Below are 25559 nucleotides of genomic sequence, written 5' to 3'. Positions count from 1 at the left end.
ATCCAGCAAGATTCTCAGAGCTACCTACAAAGTCAAAGTGTTGAACTCCCCATAGCTAGGTGAGCTCTGGGCTCTCGGACCTGATTAACCCAGCATCTGAGAGGATCAGTTCAAACTTCCATCTGTTTACCTTATGCAATATGCACATTACCAGTATCTGGGACATCATCAAAGTTGGCTCGTGCATGGAACCAGTATCTTCATAGTCTCTAGGACTGTGACAGAAAACAGGATATTGTTATGTGGTTGTGAGAAGCCTTGAGAATTGGTCTTGGACCTGGAAGATCTGTCCTCCCTGCTGCTGCTTGTGTTCTGCTTTTAATTTCCTTGCCTTCTCATAGACTGCAGACCTCTGTAGTACTCATAATAAAGGGCTTAATTAGGTGACAAGAAGAACATTAAAAGGGCTAAGACCTTTAAAAATAATGGGAAACATTTATAACCCCAAACATGGTACACTTGACATGGTGTTCTTTAGGGATTTATCTCCCTCACAAAGGACATGTCCTATAGTGCTGAAAGAGAACTTGATTTCAATTATTGTTATTCCAAAGAATGAGAATTGTAGTTAAAAGTCATCAGAGTTTGGGGTCTTTTTTCAGTTTTCATTGAATTCTTTCTCCTTTGAGCACACATCTATTTTTCCAACTCAGCCTTTTCTAGTAAACATCATTCTTTCTTTATCCAATCACATCACTGCCTTTCCTTTTTCCTCCTTGTAGATGAATAATTCCCAATTAGACTTCTACCCCAAATTATCCAAGGTTGTTTGTTGTCTTCCTATTCACTGATGCAGTGATGGAAATATTTTCCATTACATGCTTCAAAACTCATCTTTAGTTTCGATCACCGTTGGCTCCATTCAGCGCTTTGAAAAGTTCCATCTCTTTAAAAACTTTCCTTTGGGGCTCAGCTTAGTTCGTTTTTCTGCAGAGAAGCAATGACCTCCCCCAGGTTGTTTCCTGACTGAAGTAATTGCTGAGACTCCTCAGGTCCCAGCCAACCAACAGCTAATTAGTTCCAATCAAGTTCTCTCACAGGTGCTTCTGAAGTTGCCATTTGGAAGCAGCAGTTTCTCCTGGAAGGTGGAGAAGGCAACACCAAAGTTCAGAGAAGAATATGAGATCAGTCCTGGGGTGGTTCTGCTTTTTGCTTGAGCAAGGTATGTCTGAGAAATCCTTTTTTGCTTTTAGAGATGTTACTGCTCAGTGTGGGCTACGTTCCCTGTGTAAAATGTAAAAGCATATAGGGGTGATTTTGGAGTAATCAATGTGTGTGAGCTCTGCTGAAGAAAAGCTCAGTGGGTTTGTGGCACTGGGGTTTTACCATGAAGTTAAGCCAGAGAGGATCAGTCCTAGTAGGTTGCTGGCCTCACCTGCTATCTTTTTAATTATATACTGGTGTTCTTTACTAACAAAAAAGTCCGGTTCTGGATGTGCAGGGTGTGATGGCTGCTGCTCTTTCTGCTTGCATCATGTTATTGCAGGGCCTGTTGCACTAGATTTCGGTCTGTGGAAATTGTATGAGCCAAAATAATGCTTTTTATTGTAGGCTTTGGAAAATAAGTGTAAGTAAAACACAAGTTCTGTTCATCTCTTCCTAAACTAGTGCCAGAATTGCCTCACCTGCTCCCCTGCACAGGTGGCCCTGAGGCTTGCTTGTTCATACTGACACAGCTGGGAAGAATAACCCCTCAGTGGCAGTCACTGCAGAGTGGGGTTGTTTAACCCCAGCTATGCAGGAGATGAGATGAAGTGACCCTGAAGGTGCTCTCTAGGCTTGTTGTCTGTGAATCCAGCGTGTCCCTTTGTGCTCTCAATAGCTGCTGCACTTGGTTTAGGCTACAGGAGACTTTTGCATGTTATGTTAGATAAGTAGGTGCCTCTGGAAGGAACAGAAAGCTTCATGGCTGTGTCTCAAGAGGAAATCTCAAGGTGCTCAAGAACTCTGATGTAATCATGGATAAGACCTCACCTTAGCCACTTCATAGACCTGTAGCCACTATTTGATTGAATAGTGCAATTCTCCATCTTTGAAGGCATTCTTCTGTTGGCTGTTTGGCAACTTCATGCCATAGATGAAGTTAGGATAACTTGATTATGTACCATTTGGGACTCTGTCTTACAGCTGCAATAGTAAAGCTGTTGTATGTATACTTGCAGGGTTCTGCCTTCAATTAAATGCTTCAAATAAGGTAATGTTAACCCCTACTTAACAGATGGAAAAACAAACATGGCCATTAAAAAGGACTTGCTCAAGGTCACAGCAGATGAAAAGCAGAAATAGCATTTAGTTTTCCTGATTCTGTCATGATATTAGACAGACTATGCTGCTGCCACATGTGTCTTCTATTGCAATTGAATGTTGGTAGGGTTCTTAGCTTCAACAAGTAACTGATGAAACCTCAGACAGCTGTAATCATCAAAGCATTAAAAGCCTTGTTTGCCAAGCAGAAATATGTTTAAACAGCTCACATTAGATAACTGAGATCAAGCAGGAGCAGCAGATAGGTTGTTAGTAATGATAGAAGATAAACATGAATCGGCTAAGTGGAGGATATGTTTGTTATGTCACACGAGTGAAATAGATACCTCGTTTATGTGGTGGTTTTTAAGGCAGCAAGTTGCTACTAGGAATCGTATTCTGTTGCTCTTGTTTCTGTGTTGTGCTGCCTTCTCATATGGTATAATACTCAGTTATGAGAATGAGAAGGAAGACATATGGAGAACGCAGCTATGCAATCTAACTCTCAGGGTGAAAATTATACAACTCTTTTCCATGTTATTTATATGATTCGTTTGATATTACAGGCTTCACTTATATGATTATTTCTACTGACTTTTGGTGCTTGATTCAGTTGGTTAAAGACAGATTGAGGAGAGTAAGTGTTTCAATTTGCAGGCTTCTCTTAAAAATGCAGTGTTCCTCCATCTTTGCTATAGGGTTATGCCAAGCACAGGCTTTACTTAGGCAGGGAGGGGCATATTTTGAATAGAATTGTGTGCAACACTTCATCCCATCCATATGTGCTAAATCCTGCACAAAAAAGGAAACTGCTTTAATAACTGGGAGGATATTTACTAAGTTCCCTTTTCTATCTATAAATGCTAGAATTCAAATGTATAGGCCTGTGTGGCAAAGGAAACATAACTATCCTTAAAAAGGAGGAAAGGGGAGGGAGGAAGCTTTAATATATGAATATTGTGATTTGAGGTACCCTGTAATCACAGTTTATCACTAGCCCAAAGGGAAACTGTTTTCCCCCTTTTTGTGTTTTAGTCTTTAAACCCAGGGATATCTCTTTCCAGTGATAGAACTCGGCTGCTTCTCATCCTGAACGTGTGTAGATTCTGAGCCTCAAACCTTATCGCCTTCCTCAGCCTGCAACGTTCCTAACTTTGTATTCAGGCCAGTGCCGTTTTGTGAATAAAGTGCCACACTTTACGTGGGAGGAAGAAGACAGGGGAAAAAAAAAATGTTGTGGCAGGTGGCTTAAAATAAATAAGAATAAAACGAGCCGTGTTTGAAACCGCTCGTAGCTTGGAAATGTTTGAAGCAATCTCTGCAAAGCAGGGTTGCTGTGGAGAACACTTGTGAGAAGGTCAGTTGCAACCATCGTATGGTTTTGCAATTATTATTATTACCAGCGGCTCTGTGTGTGTGCATTTACATCTTCAGTGTATATTGATACTCAGACTAGCCTCTACGTACCTCACCAAGACCCTAATTGTAAATCCAGAAATAGGGTACGTATCATGGACCTGCGTGCTGAATATAATGCACCCCAGAGTCGAATTTGGCCTTCAAGCTGCAGTCTTACTTAAGTTTTGCTCTGCTTGGATTATAATTTTAGTAATGTGAATAAGAAACCGTGCAGATGCTAACCAGATGTTAATATCAAACTAGTTCAGCATGTTTCCATGTCATAACTACAGCGTTACTATGGTGATAACAGATTCACTAGAGGTTTCATTTAATAAAGCAGGACTGCATGTTATATCTATACAGTTACCATAGTTTTAGTCACACAGTTGTGCTGCTTTTGACTCATTTGATGCTGTTGCCACTGAGCTTTTAGTTTCCCTTGTAAATCTACTTCTTTAGAGATAAATTTGCTATGTAAGCAGGTTCTGGTATATTGCTCTGAATGACCTCTATTCCTCTGTATGACAAAAGGAGGAATAGTTATGAATATGAAACTAAAGCTTAGAGTTTTGATCCTTTTATTATTATTATTATTATTTATGCTGCATTTGGCTTCAGCTGTAATGATATTTGGGCTAACAGCCCAAGGCTTCCCAGGAATGCCTAGAGAGGTGGAATAAGGGCTTCAGATGAGATCTGCATTTGCAAATGGCAGGAAAGGGTACTCAGTGTTACTGCCACTCATCCAAGGACCCAGGTAATAGATTTGCACGTTATTATTTCAAACCAATAGACTGCTGATATTTGGCCCAAAGTTTGGAATTACCAACTCAGTAGGTTTGTGATGTTGGTCTGAATGCACAGCAGGAGAGCTACCTCTACTTCCTTCTTGCATTTTGGTTCCCATCTCCCTTGCTTTGTGTCCTGACTAATCATTTACAGATCTACAGGGCAGCGACCATCACTGTGAGCGGAGAAATCAGTTGAGTTTTCACTTGCAGCACTCAGTGCAAGACACGGGAAAGTTGGGTCCAAATACAGGCGGTTTCTTCACTGATCTCAGTCCAACTGTTCCTTTTCTAAGTAGCAGAAAGCTTTGTAGCTTTTTATGGGGCCAGATCTTAACCCTCTAGTTCCATTTACACCGCTGTTGCATCAAATCGAAGGCAGCGTGTAGGTCAGAACTGGGAACTCATCTATTTTCTATGAGACCAAGAAGAGCTTTTGGCTTTTTTCTTTTTTTTTGGTCTGAATAATGGAAGTAATAATAACAATAATTAATAACTATAATGATAGTGATAACCTTCCAGCTGAACACGTGCAATTTGTATTGCCTCAGCATTATTCCCAGGCACAGCCTCATTGATATGCAGAGCGCTGCCACGTCTGTCACTGCTCTGTGCACTTCGGGTCTGGAATCCTTGGGGAGCCTCACAGCTGTCAAATTGACTTCCATCATTTCTCTCCGAGCTGAGAGACAAATTATCCAGCCAGCCAAGACTTCACAATCCAACCTGCGATCTTTAAGTGATAAAACACCGCATCCCGGGTCGGGCAAATAGTTTGGTCTGTGAGGGGGGGGGGGGGAAGGACAGGCTGGCAGCATCGATGCCGTCTGTTTCTCAGTGTCCATTCTTTATTCTTTCAAAGCCTTAATAAATCAATAATGAGGTATTCGTGGTCTGCTGACCCGGCAGGCGGAGTGAGCCACGGACACGTGCGGGCTGAGCGGTGCTGAAGGAGCAAATAGAAGTGCAGAGCCGAGCTTTGCAGGACCCGGCCCGTTCATTTTTATCCTGCGTTCGTTTGGTTTTGAAGCACCCAGAAATGGAGGTGGGGTGCACGCGTGGCAGCGCTGTGACTCCGTGGGTTCCGCAGCCGAGGGGCGACCGCGGCTCTGCTGCACTACCGGCACCGGCCGCCAGGGGGTGCAGCCGAAGCGGGCACCGGGCCGCGCCTCCGCTCTGCCGGCGGGGCCCAGCGTAGGGGCAGCTCCGCACCCGGCGCTGCTCCTCCTCCACGCCTCGCCTTGGCGGGCCCCGCCGGGCAGCGAGTGTCTTATTGCTGCTGTGAGGATGGAAGAAAGGCCGCAGCTGTGTTTGGAAGTGCATGGGAAGCTGTGTGAAAGGAACCGAGCCGTTTAAAACAAAACGCGACAAAAAAAAGGAAATCTCGGTTGCATTCGGTTCTGAGAGCAGAAGAGCCCCAACTGCAAAGCAGGAACTTCCTTCTCTGTAAAGTCTGTTCGAAAAGCAGGCTGCTTGGTTTTGTGTCGAGGAAAAGAGGGCAGTTCTGCGGCCGCTTCTATCTTCCCCTAAAGCTGACAGCGTGAATTCCTTTGTCCCCGCTCCCTCCATCCATAGGTCTTTCCTGGATGGTTGGGAAACTACATAGGATGCTTTCCCAAATCAAGAGAGCACCTTTAAAACTTCCCTTTGAATTTGCTTAAAGTGCTTGAATAGTAGGAGAGATGCATGAGTCATTCTGTCTCTCTCTAGAACAGGAAAGCTAGCAGAGGGTGGAGGCAAGTCAGCACATAGTGTGGTACGCTTGAAAATACCAGCTAAAATGACTAGGCTGAAGAAGTAGGAGGGCTGATATTAGTCACACACTGTTACACGGTTCAGAAGATAAAAGGCGGAAGGAAGGAATTACTGGACTGGCAGATGCCACTTGGCCCAACGTTTTTACAACCTGTATCTTCGCTTCAGGTCTCTTAATTCTTTGTTTTGAGCCTCTTTTTTTTTGCCTTAGGTTGTGAGTGTGGTCGATTATCTTGGTTAAACAGAGAAAATGGTGAAGGTTTCCATGTAGTATCAGCACCTCGCACCCATGGTCATTTGGATGAAGCCCTTTGCTCCTTGTCTAGCTGGACAAGCAGGGCAGTTGTTTCAATATCCCATGGGAGTTAGTATGGAGGGTGAGGATCTGCAGGAAGAGCCAAGATCACGGAGAGATGTCTGATACGATTTCCTTCCCCGCTGCGAGCAATTCAGTGTTAGCTGTTTATCTGTATATTCTGCTTTTCTCAGGCCCCGTTCTTTCACCATTCTTGGCATTGACAAGGTTATACGGAGTTGGCCTACCTTGCAGAGAAATAGACTGTGTTTTTTTGTGGTGACCGCAATGCACAAGCCAAGAGCTTGGGTTGAAGCAATATATCACGCTTTGTGATTGCAGGAGTAAGAGAAATTAACTTGGTTTAAGAAAAAGGACAGTTGAATGTGTGAACTTCCCAGTTGTAATGGAAGAAAACCTCCAAAGCAGCTGAAAGCTTTTTTGGACCATCTGGAGTCCATTTAAAGTCACAGGAGTCTAACATGTTGAATATGTACTTTTCTTCAGTGTCTGCAAATGAAGGATTCTGAAGTGCTTTACAAACCTGATTTCACCTCTGTGTGCCCATCTTGCTCCCTCGATGCATCGCGAAGCTATTATTAAATCCATTTTATGATGACACAGCATGGGATCTTGTCCTGCTGTATGGCTGTCACAGCTGTGCTGAGCTGCTCTGGAGGTCAGTCCTTTGTGAGATGAGTCCTAAACTGATACTGGTGGCAGGACAGGTCGGGGATCCCTGTCTTCCTAAGTCTCAGTGTAGTTACGTCCATCTGCTTGTTGGGTTTTTGTTTCTTTTTCCAAAGATGAGGAGAATTTGCTGCTTGGTTGTCTTAGATACAGACAACAGTGTGCTGCTCAGGCCCTCAGCTTGGACCTGTGGAGGCTTGCAGGGTCTGGTCTCTTTATGTAGCTCTGATTTAACAGAAGGTGTTTCATTAAATAGCCCAGATCTTGTCTCTGTACTATACTGCTATATCTCTCCGTAGTGCAGCTGTTAATCTTATATATCACATTCAACCAAGCCAAAAATAAAACCTGCAACAGACCTTCCCAGTTGTCTGTGACTATCTAAGAAATACATCCATCAGTCCTGTGAGCTGTTTCGGATTTAGTCTTACACAGATTTCAGCCTGTTTGACATGCAAGTGTTTTCCCAGTACCGCTGCTAGAGAAGTGTTGTAGTTGTCAGCTGTGCTGCTTGTTTGCTCACAAAAGAGGAAAGAAAAACCATCATCGTTTTCTCTAAGATGCTGAAATTAATTACTAGCGTTGTACCATTCCTCTACCCTAATTGGATGGCTGGAAGGTGTGTTAACAACTGTCAGGAGTTCTCAAGTGAGTAAAATACTGAAGCTTATGAAGGGTTTTGTAAGTGTGCTGTATTCCCTAGTGTTGTTCTATCATTTAACTTGGTGGAGCATGCAGAGTGGCTCACCCTTTCCACTTGTTAACGTGCTGCGTAGGTTGGCCATGGCTTACTTAAGGTATGTATTGATGCTGCTTTTCCTGGTGGAACTTGGCTTACATTTGTTTGCTTTTCTGATTTATTTTCTTTGCATCTGAACCATCCGGCCCTTTTGTTTCGAGGAAAGTTCACATTTGAAGTCTGCCTGTTCTATGCTAATTGTGCAGCCTGGAGCAAAAGAAGGCAGGCAGTGCTCAGCTGATACTATGAAATCTGTCTCTCTTGGCATGCAGAATCCACACCTACAGTCTCTTGGTGGTGTCCTTGGTGCCTGCTCAGGGCTAATAATCCAGGCTGCAGTGTTACAGGTTCCCTCAGTTTATCAGGATTTTACTTAGAAGTGAAAAAAGATGTTATGCTGTTTTCTTTCATGAACCTCTCGGTGTTTGGAATGGCAGCTTTGTTACTCAGTTTGAAATACATTTGCCTTTTGCTCTGCACAGAAAAGTGTTCCCAGCTTCTCCATTTCACAGGCTGCTTTTAAAGGCAAAACCAAAAGCGGATGCCAAGAGAAGCGAACCCAGCAGTATAAGAAAAACATGTTACCGGGTTAGCTGGTACCCATTTGTGTGCAGAACCAGGGTGAGTGATTTAGCAGTGAGATCATGAGGCCTTCAGCAAGGAGAACTGATGGGGATTGCTGTATATCCAGGCTCCGTATTTCATGCTCCCAGAGCTTGATGGTCAGGATGGAGCAATAGAGTTTGTGTTCATGGCAGAATGACAAAGTAGAGAGACGTTTTGGTGCATCTTGCTGTGTTTTGAGGGTATGGTCCATTTGTCAGGCATGCAGCCTGATGCTGCTTTACCCCCAAAATGGCATCATCGTGTGGAGTTGATGTGAAAACGTTGTTCATAGTTTTTGGTAGCAAACCACAAACGTACCCTGCCGTATTTGTGGAGGGGTTACTGGTCAGAAAGAATCGAACTGTCACAAGTTGCTGCTTCCAGTTGGAAATTCCTGGCTCTTAATTCACAACTCGACCTCCTCCTGAAATTCCAGCATCCTTCCAGCTGTTCACTGTTTAATTTTGTAAGCATAGCCCTGGTTTAATTTCTGCTTCAAGTGCATTTCTTTAAGGACCTCAGGATTCTGAGCTGTGAGATTTGTGTGGCTCTCTGGTTCCGTGTGCTCTGTAGATCTCTCATGAAAACAACAGATGTGCTAAAAGTGAGCATTGCTTTATGCTCAGCACATTTCCAACACAAACCCATGCAGGTAGTGCTGGGGAGGACTGTGCTGAGCTTTCCCTGCAGTCAGTGACCAGGTACTTCTCTGGATGCTATTCCTAGCATCTTATTTCCTAACCAGACATAAAATAGGTCACTTTGTGTCTTTGAGTTCTGTAGTGGATCTGTGTGGGTGACCTCACAGCAGCATCCTACAATCTGGCATGGTGGGTTGGAGCAGCAACAATTTCTTCACAGTGTGAACTTGCCACTGCCCTGCCTGGTTTTCTTTGAAGTAGGTCAAGCCTATGAACTGCTAAAGCTCTGCAGACCACTCATGTATTATATCATTCTAGCCCCCATAATGTGGAGTACAGAGATCACCTGCTTCATTCTGTCTGAGCTGTAGTGGCTTCCATGCAGATACTGCGGATTGCTTTAGAGATGGAGTTCTGTATCTTGTGTCTGGAAGCTCCTGAACCTTGACCACAACATCTATTTGTACGTTGTGTGGATGTTTCTGACGTAGTGATAATGTTGTTGTATAACTGTTTTGTATTGTTCTGGCATGTATGGGTTTGGCTTCACACATCACCAAAGGCTTCGGTAGTGTTATGTGTAGTCACTTGAAATCATTGCCCAGGTGTCCAAAGGCGGACAAATAGAAATACAAAAGCAATAGAAAACTTTTTTGTTCTCTTATTCATTTCCTTGATGTTTCATGCTTTGGCTTAGACCTCTCTGTTTTTCCCTTTGAGTTGCTACCACACAGCTTTTTACGTAGACCACTTTGGAACTGTTCTTTGATTCCTAGGCTATTTAAACCAGATTCCTATTCATTTTTTCCTGGCAGCAGCTACTTCACAGCAAGTACATTAATTACAATTTGTGCCTGTCAAAGTCTGTGCCTTCAATTTTTGTGTTAGCAGAATCACTCTTTTTTTTCCCTAACCCAACTCTGCAATCACAGTACAGCCACAGAGACAGTGTGCATGTTAGGAATTAAGTGTCACCTCGGGAGCATCATTGTAAGCCTCATTGTGCTGATATGTCCTTATACAGGCACGCAGTTTGCACTAGTGTCGTTCACCAACATCTGCCTTATTGAACAGATCTGAGAAATGACTCTTTTGTACTTTAAACTGTACGAACTGAAATAGAATTCTCCAAGTCAATGGCTGTCAGCCAGACATGCCAACTGAGAAGCTTAGCACGCTATATCACATAGTTGGAATAGAAGAGTGATGCCCTCGTATTGATGATCTAACCCGCTGCCAGACCTTCATGATTCCTAATTTACCTTACTGTTTTGTTTCATCTTTTGCTCATAGTGAGAAAAAACTGATTTTCCTGGGAAAGCAGGTATTCCCAAGTTTCACTGCTGAGTGTTGGATGAGAACCCTAAAGAAGCGTGTACAGCTTTGTCACTGATACGGATGGGAACGTGTCCCGAGATACTCAGCAGCTGGTCTCTTCCTTTATTAACGATATAGCAAAACTAGCTATTACATAAAGGTTTGTCATTGCATGCATTTTTAAGGAGGGGATATAAGATCTCCTCCATTTTACTGACTGAGGAAGTTAAGACCCAAAGAACGGAAGTGATTATTCACAGAGACGGAGAGGATATTTAGTCCCAATTTCTATATAATAGACCATGTAGACCATGTAACAGGCCCTAAAATAACCGTCACATTTCAGATATGCGTGTGTAGCTTTCCATTCCAAAGAAAGAAAATATGCATTGCTTTTCTTTTTAACCAACCATACTGTCCCTCTTCTCTTTTTTTCCCCTTAACTTTTTTCCCAGCCCTTACACAGCATGAGGATGCTGAGCCAAATGCTTACATGTCTCTTGAGCAGTGTGCGACTTTTCTGCTTGTGTGACACAAGGAAGTTCAATGGACCTGGTCTTGTCAGACTAAAGCTAGCTATGTATTTCCTTAGCCCAGTATTTGGTGATGGAGAGCTGCCTGTACTTAGCGGCCCTCAGAATTTCATCTGCTGAATTCAGGAAGGTTCTTGCCATTAACTTTTCTGGAACTCTGAAGTCGTCCATGCTTTCAGTCCATGGATACTGAAGTGGGCGACATCAGGAAGCACAGCAATGGTTAAGAGGTCCTCTTCCCATGTGCTGTAAATCAAGACTGCCACAGTCAGTTAAAGTCAGAAAATGGGATGGCTGGAGGAGGGGGGAGAGGCAGAAAGCTTGGGGGTCTTGCAGCTGTTTTCACGTCTTCTCTCGAGCAGAATTACTGCAATTAGAAGCAAGGATTTTATGCAGGAGAACTTGGAAGAAATCAGACTGCACAAATGCTTCACCCCCCCCAGGAGCTGCCATAAGTTGCATTATTGAGTGTTATTTTATTCCTCTTTTCTCTCTCTCTGCGGAACTGCAAAAGTGACAGTGCTTTAAATGGAAAGATTTGCAGCAAGCCATCAGTCATTGTGCATGGAGGATATATCTCCTGGTTTAGTCTTGCTCTTGCTTCCATAAATCAGCATAGCTAAAATATTTGTGGTTGTCTGTAGGAGATTTATGCAGGTGGGAGATTAGAGTCAGTCTGTCATTTTTGTGGGGGAAGTGAGAGATGGAACGGGCTGGGGAATGCTGGCTTGCAGGAAGGAAGGATTTATAATAATGTCAGTGGATATTTAGAGGTTCCATGGAGACAATTAGCAAAAAGTGTATGTATGTCTCTGTGTGTACGTGTCTCCACATCTGATTTGGAAGCAGTTGTTTCTCTGCATCATTTTTGAGTTAATCTCGTTGGAGAGACACATTCTATGGAAGCATTCCTCTTCTCAGATCTACATTCAGTCTGACCGGAGTGTGCTTAGTGGCTTTTCTTAGGTCTGAAGTGTTGTGTATATGGCTTATGCCTCGCTTTTGCTAGCATATGCTTATCTTGCAAATGTGTTGCATTAGTGATTGTCAGGTTAAAAAGTTCTTATAGACCGTCTCTTGTCACACAGTGACTGGATGTAAGCCTCATTACCGTTGCTAACAGTTGTGACCCAGTGAGTTGTTTTGTGCAGAGGATGAAGGTGAAGGAGGGACATGAGTAACACATGCTCTAATACTGGCAGCAAAATTCAGGTCAGCTTTTCAGGTGGTTATAACACTGTGACTCCGCTGACCCTAATGATGTTTTGCTGGTTCACAGCAGTTATGAGTGCAGCCCACTGACTGCACTGGAGACGCTCTGATTTACACAAGCTGACATCCCAATGCTTTATTTCTGTGCAGCAGCAGTGGCCCACCTGGAGTGCCGAGGATGGCAGGTCTGTCCTCCAGGCCTCTGCCTGTTAATCATTCCTGTGTTATCTCAGGCCTGTGTGGAGGTCGTCAGCAGCTTCTATTTCTCCTTGTTGCAAATGAGATCTGCCTTGTTCCTAAGTACTTTCCAGGTTAGGCAAAGCTTAGCAGGTAGGGATGGACACCACAGCCCCAACATCTTGTGAAGAGAGTCTGGAAATCTTAAAGAGTTTGTGAACTGTAATATAAATTTCTGTGTTTTGATGCTATCATGTGTAGTACTAAACCTAAGCAAAAATAATGCTCAGGAACGTGTGTAATGTGAAGGTACTAGTGGTTAGATCAGCCTTTTTTCCTGTTAGCCGCCTTTGCCAAGACCCTATAAATCTTTGCAGTTGTAGAGACAGCCTAAAAAAGCTGCTAACGTTTTCAACTACAGAGCATAACACTGAATAAGGATAGCTGAAAATTTTCTGTCAAAACTGTGTTTAATGGAAAGTGGAGTTTTGATAAAATAGCATTTTCACCAAAAATATCTGCTTTCCACGGAGAATGGGAGCTCTGCAGGATAATATTTTGACAGAGAATCTGAAATCTTGGGCTGAAGTACGTACAGCTGTTCAAGTCCGTCTCGTGCCATTCCTATTTCTTCACCTCTTCAGATCGGAGGTATTTTGCCAACTCTGAGATTTAACATTGTGACACTTGGGATTCTTCTTCCTGCCCATCTCTATAGAGTCATGACACGGGTCTTTTGGCTTCCCCTCTGCAAACACTGAGCTCCTATGGCTTCTGAGGTTAGAGAAGAGAATCCTTGAGAACACAAGCACTCCGGGGACTGGAAATCAGAGGAAGCAAATGAAAAATGCATTTTCTTGTTTCAAATAACTCTCGAGATCTTTCAGCTATTTAAAATATATATATATATATATATAATTTCTGCATCGAAAGCATTTCACAGTCTGACTAAAGATTCCGAATAACTTGGAGCTGGCAGCGCTTTCCCACATGAATGAGCTGAGAGAGCACTGGGCTGGGGCTGCACAAACTCTGATATGTCAGGGATGGCTGCGGGTTGATCCTGTGATGTCTGGCACAGCTTTTTCTCTGCTCCGTGTTCTGTTCAGTCAGTAGTTGAAAATCCCTCTCAGGTTATTGTTGTCGACATGCCAGGCCCTGGTTCACCTGTTCTGATGGTGGCATTAGTTTTAGGTCATTTAACACACGTTGCTCTCTGTGATGACCAAATTAGATCAAGATAAGAGCCGCTGTACTGGGTCAGGCAAAAGGTTTGTCTCACTTAATATCCTTCCCCAGGGAACTGCCAGCACGGTGTCCCCAGGAAAAGAGGCTGAGAACAGCCCAAACTCATGGTGCTGCTTTGTTTTCCTTTACCAGTGATTCCTTGCATGCTGTTTGCATTTCTCAACATTGCTGATGGTTCTTATTACGATCATTTAATGGAAGTTTTATGTTACAAACCTAAGGTGCATCTGCGTGGCAGCTAGAATTGATTTGTCTCCATGTGTTAAAATTACACCTTTGTTGTACTGATCAAAAGAGGGTGAAAGAGGTGAAAAGGAGGAAAAGAGAAGCCTCAGAGCTGCGGGCAGGAAGCATTGCTGTGGTTGTGCTTTCACTAGCAGAGACACTTGACGTTCTTCATCACAGTCTTGTTGTATTAATTCATGCTTTAAGATCTCTTTTAAATTCCAGAGTTAAAATCTTCTGCCAGTGGTGTTTGCATTTCATCTACAAGCTGTCTTTCTTAAGTACTGTGGTTGTCATTGTTCATTCCAGAGTAATAGTACATCGCATGAGGGTGTCAGATAGCTGTCTGATGAACATACAGCTTTCTGGCAAGTGAGAAACGTGCGTGTTCCAAACTGGACCAGAAATCCCTTTTTGGCACTATTGTTACTGTAATGTTCATTTCTGCCATAATTGAGCCTTTCTTTTACTTTGCATTGGGATCTTTGTTCAGAAGATAATGTCCAAACGTTATTCTAGTAAGCATCTGGAAATCTTAGACTCTGTCCATGCTGGTAAAATCAAGGATGCCTGGGAATGTTCCCAGGAATGTTCCTCAAGTGTGGAATACAATACGATACTACTGAAGCAATGGAATGCTTCCTGGCAGAGCTTTGGCCCATGCCAGATAATGTTTTTCTGCCCTGTTCCCAGGTACGGGTTGGAGTGGGGAACCATTCCCAAGTAGCAGCTTATCTGCAGGCGCCCTGTGTTAGAGCTTTCTGATACAGGCAGGAGCCGTTCTCTGTCAGCTGCCCTTAATGTTTGGGAGCATTCCCACACACGTTTCATCTATTAGTGTAAGTATCTGTTACACCAAGTTAAAATCTGGCTGCCCCCCTCACCCCCACCTCTTTTTGTGTGTCATCTTTGTCAAGGACGTGCTGGTACCACTGAGCACATTCCAGGAAGCTGTTTACATGATGTTCATTTGAAATTACCCTCCAGTGTGTGTCACTGCAGCTGATTCCATGTTCAGCGATTTCCTTTGATCAGACAGAATATATCGATTAAAAATGGTGTTTATGGGCATGAACTTTCGGCAGCACTGTGTGTGAATATGTAGTAAACTTCTGAACAGTTTTCATTACGTTGTACTGGCTGTAAAGAATCAAAGATGTGCTTTAGAACAGCTTTTGTATGTAGTAGGAAGTTCCCACCCCATAATAGCATGGTTTAAAGAGATAATCCAAGTAAAGAAACACTGTAGATTCATTCTTATCTATTTGTGGGTCCAGGAGTAGTGGCTGATGTAAAATTCAGGCACTTCTGACATAGACCACAGGCACCAAATAGTTCAAAAATCAGTTCATTTGTTACTAGGGCTCAGAAATGTGTGCTTCTGTCTTTGGGTTCCAGGGCTGGGATTCAGGTATTGGCTCCGTGTTACTTTCTGACATCTTTAACTAACAAAGAAAGGGCTGTAAACGGGCCCGAGTGATTCTAGTGAGCATCTGAGCATTTGGAATGTGCATTGCCTCAGTGATGGGGCAGAGCTGCAATGTGAAATGTGTGATTGAGACATGGAAGGTATAAATGCTCTAATGATGGGAGCTGCATGTTTGCAGAAGGTTTTCCTCCCTGACTGCAAGCAGCTCCGCAGCTCCTTTAAAACAAGACATCAAGCAGGTGCCAGTTTGCTGGTTTCCATGGGGACTGCTACTCTGATGTGCAGTATTGTGGCCTCAGCAGTCAGCTGAGGACTGGTACAAATGAAATTGGTAAAGAGTTGGGTCTGACCATGCACTGCGAAGCCTGTTGTTATCTGATGGACGAGTCTTGCCATTGGCTCTCTTGATGTTTTGCACAGAGTCCCCAGCTGCTGACAGCTTCTGGTCGTAGTGTTGTCCTGAGCTCTCAGAGCATTTTCCTACTGAGTCACAGAGAGAGGCATTAGCACTTAGAGAATTCAGAGCCCATGAATATCCATGCAGCTCCTTCCAGTTGCTTCTATGGGCTCCGGGTCAGCCCACAGAACAGGACATGAAGCATCACAGGGCTCAGAACAAGAGAATTTCCCAGATTTATTTGAAACCAAATTTCTGCACTGTTTGAGATGAAATCTTTGTCAAGGTTTATAAGCCCTCCTGGCAAATTTTACCCATGTGTTGGGGAATTCCCTGCAGGGGGTAGTAAATGTTGAGGAAAGAGCTATAATGTAATTGTGAAAGCATGAGAAACCATAGAAGGTTTTTCAAATGAATTTTCAGCTTCGTTCACAGCTTGGCTGAAGAGCAGCTGTGGGAAACAAACCCCCTGCGAACTGAAACCACTGAGTCGAGTTCAGAGTCACAATTCTGCTCTTAGGGAATTGGAGCATTTTGCTGCTGGGGGAAATGAAACTGGCCCATGCTCTGTTTCTCTAGGTGAGAACTCGGCCTTGCTGTAGGGTTTGGACTTCATGACAGACAAGTGCTCAAGAGACAGGAAGAAGAAACAGTTATTTTAAATTTCCTCTTGCCCCGAGACATCTGAGAAAGGAAATTCTTCTTGTTTGAAACGACTTAATTTAGAAGGACCTCAAGTATTAGTTTTGAAAGCTTTGGGTCCCTGAGCTGCCGCTGGGTCAGCTGGAGAGCCATGGGTGTTCAGCACACCATGAGTGAACAAAGGCTGCTTTGCTTTTGTGCCACTCTGAGCTGCTGCCCTTCTTGAACCTGGTATCTGTCAGAGGTGTATCCTTGGCGCTTGGCTGACTGAATGGGACACGGAGACATGGTCAATATCACCTTTAATTCTGCTCTCCAAATGGGAGGCTCGTATCTCCCAAGTCAGTCATGCATTTACCGTGAGGTAAAAATGCATAACCAGTGGATGTAGCAAAGAGCAGCTGGAAGGTGGTTGCCTTGACATGGTGTTTTCCACCAGACTGTGGTAGCAACCCACCAGTGCAGGAGCAGATTGAGATCAGCATCGCCACAGACCTGCGGTTCACCTTGTTGTTGGTAAGCCATCTGACGAGCCAAGTTTGCGCTTGGGCTCAAAGGCATTGCAGTTAGTTGATTGGTTTTCCTAACGGTTATGAGGTGTTTGCCTTCTGTTTTGTAAATAGGGAGTTGCTTCCTGGGGACAAAAAAAGACCCAGATATTCAGAGATGCTTTACTGCCCGACGATTTACATCAGAGTGAGGCATCTGTGTATCTTTTGAAGGTCTACGACTTTATTATATTGGCCATTAAAAGATAAAGAGGTGGTGGTGGTGGCATTACGTCTGCTTGCTATTCTGATAACTCCATCTTCTGTGTCTGCCCTGCAAGGCCTCCTTAACCTTCATCTCTAAAGCACAAAGTTCTTTGAATGAGTTTCCATTTGCTGTCGGGCAGATCAGCAGCATCCATGTCCGATCCACTTGCTGCGCTGCCTTCATTGACGCATGCAGTCAGTGTGGCTCAGGCTTTATCAGATTAGCACTTATCAGACTGCACAGACGCACCCTGGACTCTATTCTTGTATCTCCAGGGTTACGTTTGTAGTTCAGTCTGTCCCACAGGTTAACGCAGTCTCCATTCAGGAAAGGGTTTAAGCACATACTTACATGTGAAGCACCCCATTTAGTGGTAATGTGGCTGCCGTTAGCTATCAAGGCATGCTTTTAGTGGAAGGAACAAGTGGCTTGTCTATTCTCTTGCCCTCCAACCTGAGCTGCTCAATATTTCTCTGCTCACTGACGGAACTGATGCTGACAGCTATCCAGCAGTCCTTGTGTTGTGCTTGCAGAGGTGACAGACATTCAGCCCCAGGAGGGGAAGATTTCACTGCAGTTTTTTTTTCCAGTTTGCAAGTTGAGGCTGTTTTGATTCTTTGCAGCACAGCTCGGGGCTTTGGCTACCCACAGATTCAGCTGCTTGCAAGAGATGAAACCCAGCCTTTGGTGAAGAGGGAGGAGAATTGTTTTTGGGGTGTCTGACCGTGCCAGTACATTCAGCTCTTCCACTTTGCTTACAGCTTTCATACTCTTGCTGCTGGAAGTCCCATAGGAATAAAGCTATTCCTTTGTACCTTCTCAAAGTGGACAAGAAACACTCCCAGACGTTGTGACTGACTTCACAGCATTGACTGCAGTTGTCACAGGTCCTTCAGGGGCTTGTAGCTGTTTCTGCCTTAGAAATAATGTGGTTAATCTTTGAGCTGCAGGGATCCTTGGACTGATCTCCAGTGTGGTCACCCAGATAACAGCCGTCGCACATAGTAATGAATTATACAGCATTTCAATTCATAGAAGTTTTGTAAATGATTAATAGTCGCTTTAGTAAATAATTATTAACCCTTGCATGTTTAGTGCCCCGACCTGTAAAATGTTTATAACATCTGCAAATAGTTTATTGCCTCCATATAAACTGCTTATAAATGGACACTCTGAGTGCAGACGGGCAGAGCAGAGGATGGGCTCTGACCTCTGTTACCGAGATCCTCTCTGTTCTCATGACGTAGCATGGAGCTGAGGGACCGTCTGGCTCTGTGAGCAGCGGCAGGAAATTGTCTCCCATTGCACTTGGGCTATTTGGTGTATGTTATCTAGAACCTGTCACAGCCCTTTGGTCTCTGATACAGATGGGGTTTATCTGGGGAATACAGATGAGTCGCTGTTATGTGAGTGCTGGCTGGAGCAAGTGCGTGGTTACTGGTTACGTTTCCATCGCTGAGCTGTGTACATTGGAAGGATCAGGTCCTTACTGACTCAGTGGCTTTTGTTGCCCAGCCACTTTGTTTGACGTGACTATCCAGATGATACTGATAAATGATATATGTAGCATTTGAGTCTGGGTCTGAACCTCATACTCTGATCCTCCAAAGTCTACTCAACAATGTACCAAACTTGAATAATGTAATTGTGATAAACACGTTTTACTTTATTCTCCTCTTTTCATCTTGCATATAACGATGCTTTTGTGTCTGGCTTGGAGCTCCCACGTCTCCTTCATTTGGATTGGCTTCTGGTGTGAAGTTTAGCAGCTGTACCTTTTATTCGTGTGTTCTCTCTCACTGCTGTGTATGTGAAACTGCGGCTTTCTGGATGACAGACAGTTTCTTACGTGGTTACATCAGCCAGAAAGCTCTTCAATAGCAGATAGGAATCTGTGCAACTGGGACTGGAAGGGCTGTGCTCCATCCATCCAACAGCAGGGATGGGGCAGAAGGGTTCTGTAGTGCTCAATTAAACCACCAGCATCCTGGCATTCATGTTAGCTGGTCATGGGCTCTTTTCCCTCCATAGGTCCAATCGTGATGCATTCTGTCTCTTCAGATTCTAACAAAACGGGATCTGGGTTGAATCTGAAGTAAAAGGACGGGCTTTATGGAGCACTCAAGAGTTGGGACTTGAATTGTTGGCAAGAATATGCCGTCCTGCAGGGTCTGAAGCATTTCTAGGGACCTTTGGTACAAAACTGAGTTGGGTTCAGTTGGGTTTATTCTTGTTTTTGTGCGTTTCGTTGTGTTTGAAAGACACCTCTTTCACTCTTAAGGGACTAATGAGAGTCAGCAAGGGATGTTGTGATGCCCTCAGTGCAGCATAAAGAATCTATGAGAGCAGAGAGTTGCCAGGACTGTTATTTTTCTCACTGATGGGTTTATATCTGATAAGTATCTGGATTGTTTTGCTGTGGAGTCCTGGTGGGGTCCAGGAAGAAAGAAAGAAAGAAAGAAGGGTTTGTCAGCAATTCTGTGTTTCTTGGTGCCGTTTATGTAGCACCTGCGTGAGATTTAACACAGTAATTCCTTAAATCTTAGCACGCTGCTCACAGAGGTAGGATGTCATAAAGGTGTCTGGTAAACAGCTGTTGTATTCTTTATAAGCTGTTGGGAAAGCGTGGATCATTCTGAATAAATACGGAGGCATCTGCAAATACTTGGGAGATCTTTTTCACTTTGGTAACTGATCTACAGGTCCAAGCAGTGATGCACAGCGATAACAGTGTCTTTGATTAAAGCAATAGGAGAAAGGGAGCGTCCCAGGATGGGTGTAATGACACATCCCGTGCTGCAGCACATCGGCCCAGCAGGGTGAGCTGAGTGGGGATTTCCACTGTGAGTAAAACTCTTCCTTCTTGGAGATGTAATTGAGGCTCCTTCCTTACACCATCTCTGGGTTGGTTCATTCTTTTTTCCACGTGGCTCTCCATCATTTTTCTTTTGACACAGAAATTGCTGTGACAAAGCGCTGAACGCTCTGGGCTATTTTTAATCTAGTGTAGGTGAAAGATCAAAACACGTTCTTGGAAGATTTATACGTGGCGGCCTCGTGCTGTGCTGGATAGGATAAACAGGAGTTGACAAACTACAGGACAGGAGATTTAAACCATTGACCTCTGACCATCACATCTGTACATTGTGGCGCGCTCAGGAGCTGAAGGCTTTGCTCTGAGGGAGTCTCATAAGTGATTAGTAGAGGTATAGGAACAGTTCTTATTCAGTCTTAAGGTTTTATTGTGGTAATCAGTAGTTAAATCTCCTTTCGGGCCCTTGTGGATTTTAGTGCAGAGTATTTATGAGCAATTTCTGAGCGTAGTTTGTGCGTAGTAACACATCTCTGTGTCTCCAAGAAGGTGTAACTACTTAATGACAGTTGGGCTGGAGCTTGAGCTCCACTTTTAGCTGATCCTTTTCCAGCCCACTCTCCAGCTCCTTCCCCACTGCAGGATCTCTGTGGACTGTGTCTGAGCCTTCTTAGGAAGGAGGGTTGAATGAAGAAGAGAGGGCAAAGCTGCTGGCACGGAAGGTGCGTTGAAAGGTGATGGTAATGGGAAGGGCGGCTTTGTGCAGGCTGAGCCACAGCTGTTGGCATTTGCCACACATTTTGTGCAGGAGATCATAGCATTTCATTGCCTTTATTGGGTCTGAGGTTTTTGGGGGCAGTTGCAGCTAACTAGCTGACCCTCTGGGTTTACATACAGGCTCTGTGCAGTGTCGAGTGCTGTTTGTGATGTTCGTAATGCATGCTTCCTAAATTATACATCATTATGAGGAGCACATCACCAATTAGTAGATGGATTTGTTCTGCTTGTGCAAATCTTTTCTTGGGCTGAGGAAGTGTCACACAGAGACTTGGCTGAAGAAAAAAAGAAAATAGTTTAATCTTAAAAGGTAATTGTCATCCTCCAGCTAATGATAAGCAATATTACAGCCTGCGTATCAGCTGTAATTAAGCGGTAAGACACAACAAGGTGTATGTTACACAGAGATAACACAGTGTTCAGGAGCCAGTGACCTGCAAAGCACATTATCTCCCAGCTGCACAAACCCCACAGCCCGTGTGTACATCAGTGCCAGCAAATCCACTGTCCCCTCTTCTCCTGCCTTCGCTCTGCTTTTCAAGGTGCAAAAAACCCTGAAGGATATTCATGTTTCCTGTTGTGTCTCATGATGCTTTTATGAAAAGCCCTTTTTACATACATATATGTGTGTATATATATATATTAGTCAGCTTCTGTACGTGTAACAAGCCAGTGTGAAACGTTATGAGGAGGCATTCACTGGAGTTCTGTGAAATCATATAACTTAAAGTGGGGCCCATCAGTGCCTTGTGAGACACGTAGGTGTGCAGGGAAGGATTCTCACTGATGATGCAAGCAGCAGACTGACAGGGACTCTTAATTTGCTCCACGAAAGATTTCACGTTGTTCTCGAAGATAGAAGAGGGAGCTTTCAGCTGGAACATCGTGTTAGATGAATCTTGTTTCAAAGTAGCATTGATTTTTAGTTAGAATTGAAGTCTGGAAGTGTGAAGCTTGTACTGTTTGTACTCAACATGAAAATCTTCCCTATCAGGATGCCATTTCCATGTAAATGTCCTCAATAGACTGACTAAACTACCATCCATGAAGGGCTGAATTAAAACCGGGGCTGAGAGTGTGGTGTAAGCACTGATAAAAAGCACATCGGGAAAGGGAATGAGAGCATCTGAGTCCTGTTAGTTTGAGGAGGAAAACACACAGCTTCTGTTGTGTGGCATAGGAACCATGAGTGCAGAACTAGTGTTGGAGGAAGGAACCCTAGTGAATGATAGGTCCCAAATGGGAGCAGGAAACAGAAGGTGAGCTGGATTGATGCTGGTTTTGTCCTGCTAAGTGTGATCAGTCTGCTGAAGGAAAGGAGAGTGGATGGGACCCTTCTGTACAGCCTTCACCTCTATAAGGGCCACACGCACATCTCTGCTGGGCTTTGTTGGCATACTCACAGTGCGGGATGAATGTATATTTATGAGCATGTGAGGTTTCATTTTGGAACAAACAGATAAACATTCTTACAGTTTTCACACTGAATTGTGCAAGGCAGAAAACTTGATCCACAAAAATGGAAGGACAGTCATCGCTGAAGGCATCCTGTACATGGTCAGATGCAGAGGAAGGTTCTTTGGACATAAATAGCACTTAGCCTGTCTGGCCGCTGGTTTCAGTACAGCATCCTACATGTTACTGTAGTAAAATGTAAATAAAGGACGTTAGGCTTGATGGAAGAGCAGGGAGACAAAGCAGAGGCAATAGGAACAGCTGTCTGTTCCTCAGAGCCTTTCTACTGGGTGAGACTGTTTCTGATTACAGCTGTAGCACTGTAAATGCCTGCTAGATGTCTGGTGATAATCCATTCAGAGCAATTACAAGGCATCCGTCACCAGCAGGGTCTGAGCCACAGGCCTCTTATCGGGGAAAATTGATGGAAGAGAAAGAGGCAGTGAGGGAAGAAATCAATGTCTTTCACCGATGTGTTCTGCCAGATTAAATTAAGCAGTGTGGGATCCCATCTTTATACACTGCGAGAGTCAGAACTTAAAGAATCTGTTTATAGCGAGCTCCATCGTGGGCAAGGTGAGGGGTGAACACTTGTACTGGCCTGCAGCTCCATCCGTGCCTCCCGCTAACATCAGCAGCACTTGTGTGTGCAGAAGGAATCCAGAACTTAACCTACAGAACGTTTAACCTAATAGCATTCACTTCCAGATGTGAACATTGTGCCTTCTTGAGGTCATAACGTACCATTCCCAGTCCTATTCTAATGGAGTGCTGAGAAAGCAACTGTGGTGATGGAAGCAGAGATACGATAACAGCAAGCTTAGGAGCAGAACTAGTGGAACTACTGCTTAAAAATGACCTGTCGTAACTATTATCCTTCTCCTTTTCTCTATCCTGGTCAATATTTTATCTTAACCCACAGGCTGTACTTTATTTCTTTTCTAGTTATTCTTTTCCCCCATCCCACATAGAGCCACATTCTGTGGTTTCTTCTTGTCCTGCCTGTATGGTGGTTGTTGTTGTTGTAGCTCGTACAAACAGCAGAGACAAGAGCAGTCATTAGTGATAAGTGATAGAAAGGCCAGAGGACTGAGCAAGCTGGGCCAGAATGGGCTCTGGGGAAGTATTTAGGAGCATGAAATTCTCAAGCTTCCAGATTAAGGAGCTGAGTCAGCAGACAGCAAATACAAAAGTAAATCCAGAAAGATGAGCCAGAAAACCCACAGATACTGCACAGAACAATTCAGCTCCACCAGTTCACCAGTGGAAGCTTTTTTTTCCCTCCCCAACACGAGTCTGTGAGAATTTGCATTGCAGTCAGGTACACTTAAAGTGCACATAAGCCATCTAATAAAAATTCCACTGGAGTGTACGTCACACAGCTGGGTTTTATTATATTTGTGCTCTCTTCCCACTGACAGTGCCTTTATAACTGGATTACTCACATATCATCATTAACTGTGACACTCCTGGGTTTTTACTGCTTCCCTGGTTCCTATCATCTTCTGCAAGTTTGATCCCTTCCTTGCAGATGTGCCAAGATGTATTTCTTTAATATCTTTGCAGCAGATGAACATGGGAGCACATAAAAAGTTTGGACACCACGGGCAGCAATAAGGGCTGCCTTCATTTCTGCCCTAAACCCCTATCAAACCTCTGCCCTAAACCCCTATCAAACCTCTGCCCTAAACCCCTATCAAACCTCTGCCCTAAACCCCTATCAAACCTCTGCCCTGCTCTGCATGCGCTGACTTTTCCCTCTGCTCCATCTGTTAGGTATAAAGAAGGGGTGCTGCTAACAGTAAGATGGAAAGGAGCGAGGCTCAGTGCTGAGCTCTCGTTTAATTCTGGTGTTGGTATTTCATAGCCATTTTTTGGCCTCCATACAAGTGCTTTGGTTGGGTATATACGCCGTGTTTGGAGTCGGTGGCTTTAGGAACGTGTGACTTTGCCCTGTGTTTTAGAGCAGTCTCCTCGCTTTGGTCACTGTGTGGATATTTCAAGTGATACACTGATGAAACGATGTACCTCCTCAGTACCTCTTCAGCTGTAGCTGTGTGGGCAGAGGCACGTTGCCAAAGGAAAGACTGCAGAAGTCCAGGAAAGGTGAGGAAATGGAGAGAAAGCAAAGCTCTGCATGGGCGAGTCAGTATCCTGGACACCTCCATTTCTTGCTGCCTGCTAAGAAACTCTCTGACAGGCACCTCACTTAACGGCCTTGGAAGGTGCAGTTCTTCTCCATGTGGCCCCAGCTGTCGGTCTGAGCTCACAAACCGCTTCTGAACACCTCGTTTACGATGCGACGTTAAAGCAGCATCCTTGTTACAGCTGGATTCTTCTGTATCGTTTTTCTGTCCATAAGCAAGTGAGTGTTTAAAAAATAAAATGAAACAAATAGTGTGTATTGCTTCGGGCTTTGCCAAGCCTGACCCGTGTCTCTGTTGGTCTTCCATTGCAGCACCCATATATCCACCCTCCCTCCTGCCCACTGTGAATGTCCAGGTGGTGGAGACAGGAAATAAACCAACACCTTAGAAAACAAGGCCGGGTGAGTCAGAACTAAGAAGTACAATTTGTTTAAGCTCCCTTTGATCGTTCTCTGGCTTTTCCACTGTTTTACAAGGGCACATTAAGAAATGTACCAGAGCTGTGGAAATTCTGCAGCCATTTCTCAGAAAACCACGAGAGAATGACTTTAACATATGTTTCCATCTCCTGCTTTTTGCATTTTTCCCCTCTCGTGTTTCTTTTTTCTTTGACCTGGTACAAACTTTTATGCGCTTACACGTCTCCCTCTTCAAAAGAAACGGACTTCATCCATTGTTGGGATTTTCCTGCTAAAAGGGATGCTTCGTTTCCAGTTAAATTCCTTTCTTCTATCAGCGTTGCCACGTGCAGACCTGAGAGTGATGGTCTATAAGTGGTGCCTCGGAGCCTCATGGCAGGGCTGGCTGGAGCTGCTGTTTGCAGGCAGCCTCGGGTGGCTTGTGGGCCTGAGAGCGTTTAAAGCAGTCAGACATTTTTTTGTATGCTAAAAAAGAGAAACCATGACAGGAAATCCGAGCTTCCCTCCAGCATCTCTGACAACTTAATGCCGCTTCCACCCATAGGCAGAAGGGGCTTTGTTGTGCGTGGGTGTGTAGCAGATGAATACATGGCTGCAGATGAATACATGGCTGCATTGCATGATCTCGAAACTGGAACATGAGAAACTGGCTGGCAGGGGTAAGGAAGTTTGCTATTTTGCAGAATGTGACTCGTCTAGATCTAAATGCATGCAATAAATACATGGATAGTAGCATTAGCTTTGCTAAGTCCTGGCTTCTCCAACAGAGATCCCTGTCCTGAGCAATGAGGGCCCGGCTGCAAGCAGAGAGAACTCACAAACCATAACGGATCTGTTTGGTTTTTTTTCTGGAC

General features: G+C 44.2%; 1 long non-coding RNA gene across 1 annotated transcript; it reads left to right on the top strand.

Annotated features, from left to right (window-relative positions):
- Nucleotides 1-1049: 1049 nt before the first annotated feature.
- Nucleotides 1050-24493, top strand: LOC140261132 (uncharacterized). The gene is made up of 3 exons (XR_011905672.1): nucleotides 1050-1162; nucleotides 24104-24245; nucleotides 24340-24493. It is a non-coding gene; the product is annotated as an uncharacterized lncRNA (long non-coding RNA).
- The last annotated feature ends 1066 nt before the right edge of the window (nucleotides 24494-25559 follow it).

The sequence above is a fragment of the Excalfactoria chinensis genome, chromosome 20 (assembly GCF_039878825.1).
Source record: "Excalfactoria chinensis isolate bCotChi1 chromosome 20, bCotChi1.hap2, whole genome shotgun sequence".
NCBI lineage: Eukaryota > Metazoa > Chordata > Aves > Galliformes > Phasianidae > Excalfactoria > Excalfactoria chinensis.
The sequence above is the reverse complement of the archived record's forward strand: the minus strand, read 5'-3'. Positions and strand labels throughout refer to the sequence as shown.